Raw genomic sequence first — 7089 nt, forward strand, 5'->3', positions numbered from 1 at the left:
CATAGACTTTGTGACTAAGTTTACTGGCTATAGATAATATTCTTTACTTCCTTCTTTTAATATTAAAACTCCTGGGGCGCCTGGGTGGCGCAGTCGTTAAGCGTCTGCCTTCGGCTCAGGGCGTGATCCCGGCATTCTGGCATTGAGCCCCACATCAGGCTTCTCCGCTGGGAGCCTGCTTCTTCCTCTCCCACTCCCCCTGCTTGTGTTCCCTCTCTCGCTGGCTGTCTCTCTCTGTCAAATAAATAAAATCTTAAAAAAAAAAAAAAAAAAGAACTCCTGAGTTTTAGCTGGCGTAGTATTCTTATAACCAGTTGCAGTCATATAGCCAAATTCTGGCAAATAAAAGCTGAAAAGAAGGAATGTGTGTTTGGGTCATTCTCTCAGGGTCAGCTAGATAATTTGCAGGGTTCAATGAAGAGTGAACATGCAAGAATCTTGTTAAAAATTTATAAGACTTTCAAGATGGGGGGGACGGTGTCCATAGGCATTCAGAATGGTTCAGCATTTGACCTACCGTCGTAGGCTGTCCTACAATACAGCCTCTAACAAAACTAGGCTGTCCTGAACCCCTGGTAATAGAATTGTTCACCTTTATACCAAGAAGGTTGGGAAAGCACCAAAATCTGCATGTGGCGTGTGCCCAGGCCGACTTCAAGGAGTTCATGCTGTGAGACCTAAAGTCCTTATGAGGTTGTCTAAAATGAAAAAACATGTCAGCAAGGCCTATGGTGGTTCATGTGTGCTGTGTTCCTGACAGGATCAAGGGTGCTTTCCTTATTGAGGAGCAGAAAATCATTGTGAAAGTGTTGAAGGCACAAGCACAGAGTCAGAAAGCTAAATAAAAAAATGAAGCTTTTTTGAGTAATAAAAAAAATCAAAAGGCTAGATCTGTTAAAAAAAAAAAAAAAAGACTTTCAAGATGGTGACAGTGGTACATTAAACCAAGCATGAGACCCTTCTAAGTGAGGGGTCCTTGGAATCTGCCTAGGCTTTGGAATCTGACCCTGCATGTTCTTATAGGAATGTGGTTAAATAGTCCTTGTACTTTTATCCCTTCTGCAATTGCTGGGATACAAAAATTATGTCAGGTCCTGGACGAGCCATGGATCCAGAGATAGAAGTCATGTGAAGAGAATGAAACAGCTACCCGTTATCCCTGGACTAACCTGTTTTTTCATTATTATGGGAGATAAAAACAGAAATCTTGTATGAGCTATTGTAATTTTTAGTTTCTTTGCTGTAGCACATTGTCAGATGCCAAGTGTTTCATACATATATTTTTAAAAGATTATCTTGCAAATTTGCCTTCATTTTATTTCAATACCCATACGGTTGAATTTTCGTTATCATTATATTTAATTCCTAGAGATATAAATTAAAGTGGAATAGGTAAACTGGTAGAAAGTTATTTACTGAAGTGATCCTAAACTGCTTTAATATGGTTGAGCATATGTTCATTGTACCCTGCTGGATAAAAACATGTTTCTCTGATATTTTATTTCATTTAATGAATCATTAACTTCATTAATTAATGTTGATGTCAGTTATGTCAAACTGTTGATACATATAAAATTACATACTATTTCCACTTCAACTGACTTTATTACTCTCATTATCATTAATATCGGAAATCATACTGAATACATAGTTTAGGCAGTTGTGAATAAACTGGGTGGGTGGGGGATGAGGTAGGGTATTATCACGCCCTTCAAGCACAGTAAAATCACAGTTGTGTTAACAAGGAACATATGTTCTTTCTTATCTACTCATACAGATGATGGATGGATGATACGAGATGATAGACAGCAAAACAATGTAAAAATATATGGAAAAGAACAAAGTTTTAATGTAGTAGTTTACTTATTTTTTAACAAATTTCTTCTAACTGAAAGCCATGTATATAATACAAATTAAAATGATTTCTCTGCTGGTTGAAATCAGGTTGAAGTATCATGCTAAGCCCTGGTCATTCAAAAACACCATTGACCTCTGTGGTGGCAACTGATTGATTCCCGTGGGCTCCTAAGAAAAAAACTACTATTTCAATAATAAATTACAGTCAGGCGCTTTAATTTTGTGTGTGTGTGCTAAGCATATTGTTGTGATGGAGAGGCCACTTCACTCTTCTGGGACCTGGGTTCTTCCCATATAATGTTATATCTCCATGTGCTTTAAGTTCTCTTTTAGCTTCAAAATTCCTATGACTTTATGAGCAAATAATTCAAATAGTAAAGCTCTCTTTGGGTGAAAATGGTCAGAAAATACTGATGGTGATGATGGCTGCTAGCTGAGCCTTGAAATATGAATAGGATCTTAATAAATTAAGGCAGTGGGCGAGGACAGTCCACATAAAGCAAATGCCATTTAGTTTGGAAATGCAAATACATGTCCTGGTAACAAGGAATATATGTGCTTCTCAGTGCTTGAAAGTTTGATTTTCACTTTTGATCCAAACCCTGTGATTTTGGAAGAGTAAACATCCTTTAGAACATTACTGAACACAGTGATTTACTCAGTTGTTCAGAGAGATTGAAAAATTAATACCACTTTTCATTGGCAAAGGTTTCTGTACACATTCAGACGTATTTGGCATTTGCAGTAACAAAGCCACAGTTAAGTTTGCTGATATAACATAATGTTTATCTTCCCATGATGACTTAAGGGTGAGATGGAATAAAAAGAATATACAATGAATGATTCATCAGATTAATTCACTTTGTAAAATAAATCAAATTCTTCAAAATTTCTGTTAGTCATGTTGATTACAGGAATCACAGAGAAGTGTACATAAAATTTAGAGTTAAGATACCTTTCAAAAAGAAGAATCATTAAAATGAACACATAATAGATTCAATAGTCTATTCAGAAATTTTTGTTGTAAAAAAAGTCATCAAAATAGACAGATGTAAAAGAAGGCTGTAAGCTTTTCATGTGCTTTGCCGTTTACAAAGGTAGAGTGTCTCAACAAAAGTAAAGTTGCCTATATGCATTCTAAAGATTGAATTTGAGAGAGAGCGCACCCAGGAGCAGAGGGAGGGCCGGAGAGGGCAGAGGGGTGCAGAGAGGGGCAGAGAGGGGCAGAGGGAGAAGCAGACTCCTCACTGAGCAGGGGGCCCCAGCAGGGCTTGCTCCCAGAACCCTGAGATCATGACCTAGGTTGAAAGCAGACACTTAACTGACCAGAGGCATGCATACCCTGATCAGTCTATTTCTTTTATTATTATTATTATTATTATTATTATTTTTAAGATTTCATTTCCAGGAACGTCTGGGTGGCTCAGTCAGTTAAGCATCTGCCTTTGGCTCGTGTGGTGATTCCAGGGTCCTGGGATTGAGTCCCACATCGGGCTCCTTGCTCAGCAGGAGCCTACTTCTCTCTGCCTGCCGCTCCCCCTGCTCATGCTCTCTGACAAATAAGTAAATAAAATGTTTAAAAAAAAAAGATTTTATTTCTAAGTATTTTCTACACCCAACATAGAGCTCTGACAAATAAGTAAATAAAATGTTTTAAAAAAAAAGATTTTATTTCTAAGTATTTTCTACACCCAACATAGAGCTCAAATTTACAACGCAAGATGTAAGCCGTGGGTTAAGACTGAGCCAGCCAGGTGCCCCTATTTCCTCTTTTAAATATTTGTTTTCTATGTTAACATTTTTAAACATGTCACTCCTAATAGGAAGCTTTAACCTGGTAGTATCTATTTTTCTCATAGTTTTCCAAAACTAGCAGTTTTTTATTGCTATAGACTAAATGTTTGTGTCCCTCAAAATTCATATGTTGAAACCTTATTGCCAATGTGATGGTATTTGGTGATGTGGTGTTTTGGTGATTAGACCACAAAGGTGGAGCCCATGATCCACCTGTGACTAAACCCATGAACGGGATTAGTGCTCTTATAAAAGAGACCCTATAGAGCTCCCTCACCCCTTCTACCATGTGAGGACACGGGAAGAAGATAGTCACCTAGGGCATCAATACACAGACTCTCCCAAGACACTGAATCTTCTAACACCTCAATCTTGCCCTTCCCAGCTTCCACATCTGTGAAAAATGTTTATTGTTTAAGCTACCCAGTCTATGCTATTTTTATTATAATAGTCTGAATGGACTGACAATTATAAGATTGGCAAAACTTCTTAAAATCATTGGTGTCTTAAAGATCATAAATTTAGCTTATGCTCAGAGTGATGAGTACTTCAAGTCTTGTCTTGTTTATTAACACACATAGGAAGATTTTATTTTTTAGAGTATCTCTACATCCAACATGAGACTTGAACTTATAACCCCCAAATCAAGAGTTGCATGCTCTACCAACTGAGACAGCCAGGCACCCATATTAACATTTTTAAGGAACTAAATGCCTGGTACAGTTCTAAATAATGTATAAATATCAATCCATTTAATTCACAGAACAACCCAGTGAAGTCTATTTAAATCACTAGTTTGCAGACTGAATAAAGAAGACACAGAAAGGTAAAATAATTTACCCAACCGGTAAATAATAGAACCAGAATTTAAACAGTGGCATTTTAGTCCCAAATCCTATGTTCTTAAGTACTATACTTTCACTCACTTTAAAAAAAAATTGCAATATGATATATGTATTTATACACATCCTTTTAGCAACTTCATTCTTAATCTCTCTTTATTTCAAAAACAAACAAACAAATAGAAATAAAACGTTTAGAGACCATAAATGACTCATGTTGTTAGGTACATAACAACAATTTTAGTAAATTTTTAAAGTGTATTAATTATCCATTCACTTCAATTACTTCATTTCTTGCACTTGTGTTTTTTTTAAATAATTGAGTGTTTATGCATGATAGTATAAAAACCCTGGAAATTAATTTTCCTTTAGCCATATGCAAATTACTGCATACTTAAAACTATAACCAAATTATTTTCCCAGATGCTAGCCATATCCCTTGGGTCCTTAATTCTTAATTTCTTTTTTTCCCAGCTATTTTTTTTAACTTAGTCAACATCATTCATTCCATGGCTTTTATTTGTGTGTTTGCATTCAAAGCACAACTCATATCCACATGAAGTTAGTAACTGTATTATTTTCCTGTTGCTATTGTAAAAAATTACCACAAACAGCAAGGCTTAAAACAATTTATATTTATTTTCTTACATTTCTGAAGCCCAGAAGAAATAAGCATTACTGGGCTGAAAATGTGCTAGTAGGGCCATACACCCCAAGAAGACTCTTGGGGAGAACCCATTCCTTGTCTCTTCCAGCGTCTGGTGGCTGCCAGCACTTTTAGCACCTAGAAACATCCCTCTAATCTCTGTCTCTGATTTTACATTGTTTTCTCTGTGTGTCATCACCAATTAGCCTGGCTAGAAATTCTGGAGACTTCTCAAGCCTAGTCTAGTGATGTATTTTCTCTGAACTTGTGCATGTAATCTCCTAGTTGAACAGGTGTGTCTCTTTCTACTCAGTGGGGGTCTGTGGTACTGAAGCCTCTCTGGTGTTGGAACAAGCCATGGTCCTGGAGCTTCACCTAGTGTCTATCCGTAGTAACTCTCTGCAAACGCTCTGGTGCTAGACCAAGCCAGGGTAATGTCCTTTATTCTTTGTGGTCTCCAAGCTGGTGCCCATTCCTGTCAGCATTTAGATTGAGGCAAGACAGAAACCAACCCTCATGCAGCCTCTCCCAAAAAACAGAACATGGTGAGATAAGGGAGCAGAAGTTTAGCTGAGGACAGGCAGAACTTGACACCCCACAAGCCCCCCGCCCCCCCCCCCCATGGGATATATGTGACATTGCTCAGGCACTCCTGGCTGCCCTGAAGGAAAAACAAATATTTAACATATAGAGATTACAATCCTGCAAGACATGAGTCTCCCTCAGTTTATAAAAGTCTTAGAAATGTACAAGAACAAAGTATTCATTTTCTTTTCTTTTTTAAGGCTTTTATTTATTTATTTGACACAGAGAGAGGGAGTATAAGCAAGCAAGGGGAGCAGTAGGCAGAGGGAGATGGAGAAGCAGGCTCCCCGCTGAGCAGGGAGCCCAATGTGGGGCTCGATCCTAGGACCCTGGGATTATGACCTGAGCTGAAGGCAGATGCTTAACTGACTAAGCCACCCAGGCACTCCAAGAGCAAAGCATGTCTATCAATGGCCTACCTTCCAGAAGGGAATGTAGATACAATTAAATGTCCTTATAACCTGCAGCCCATTGACAGATACTTGAAGTGGGCAGAGTATATAAGTTGGGAAGTTCCCAACTATCTTACTGTTAATGCCTTGCTAGAGGGAAAGACAACCTTAACCTGACAATGGTAAGGACTCCAGTATCCTGTGAGGCTTCTTTAACATACACTAATCCTTTTGAAACCTCCCTTTTCCTTAATTCCCCCAACCCCACAGTATATAATCAGCCACACCTCACAAACCCCGGGGCAGCAGCTTTTTCTGCCCATGGGTCCTGTCCACCCCCCCCCACTCCCACTCTCCCCCCGCACCCCCCCCCCCGTGCTTTAATAAAACTACCTTTTTGCACCAGAGACGTCTCAAGAATTCTTTCTTGGCCATTGACTCTAGACGTAACCCCACCAAACCTGACCTATATTCCAAAACCACATCAGGTTGTATGTGCCATTCCTCTTTTTCTTTCCTCAGAGAGAAGTCAGAAATAGGGAGTTTTCTCCTGATTGTGCATTATTATCGTGCCAGAGGAAGAGGCGTGGCCAGTAAATACTGCAAATATTACTACTAGATTCAGTGCAGATCTTCTTGGCTGTGCCTCCCTTTAGGGTAAACTAACTGCTTTCTGTATATCTCACATGTCAGTTGGTCCATGTATTGTTAAGTCATCGTTTCCATGGGGAAGGAAGGTGTGGGGTTACCTATATTATCTGCAGTCACTACCCAAGTGTTTTGAAAAGTCTATATATGTCAAGCCCTGTGATTAAAGTAGGTGACACAAGGGTGAAATGACATAGTTCTATCCCTCAAATGGCCTAAAAACTAATCAAGGAAATGAATATAAACTCAAACCGTAACACAACATAATCTATGCAATGATAGATGCAAAGACTTGACGAATAGTGGCATTAAAGTAAAAAATGGA

The 7089-nt window shown here is 38.6% G+C and overlaps 1 pseudogene; it reads left to right on the forward strand.

Annotated features, from left to right (window-relative positions):
* Positions 1-496: 496 nt before the first annotated feature.
* Positions 497-882, forward strand: LOC113268783 (60S ribosomal protein L34-like; annotated as a pseudogene).
* Positions 883-7089: the final 6207 nt, after the last annotated feature.

Source organism: Ursus arctos, unplaced genomic scaffold (assembly GCF_023065955.2).
Source record: "Ursus arctos isolate Adak ecotype North America unplaced genomic scaffold, UrsArc2.0 scaffold_2, whole genome shotgun sequence".
Taxonomy (NCBI): Eukaryota; Metazoa; Chordata; class Mammalia; order Carnivora; family Ursidae; genus Ursus; species Ursus arctos.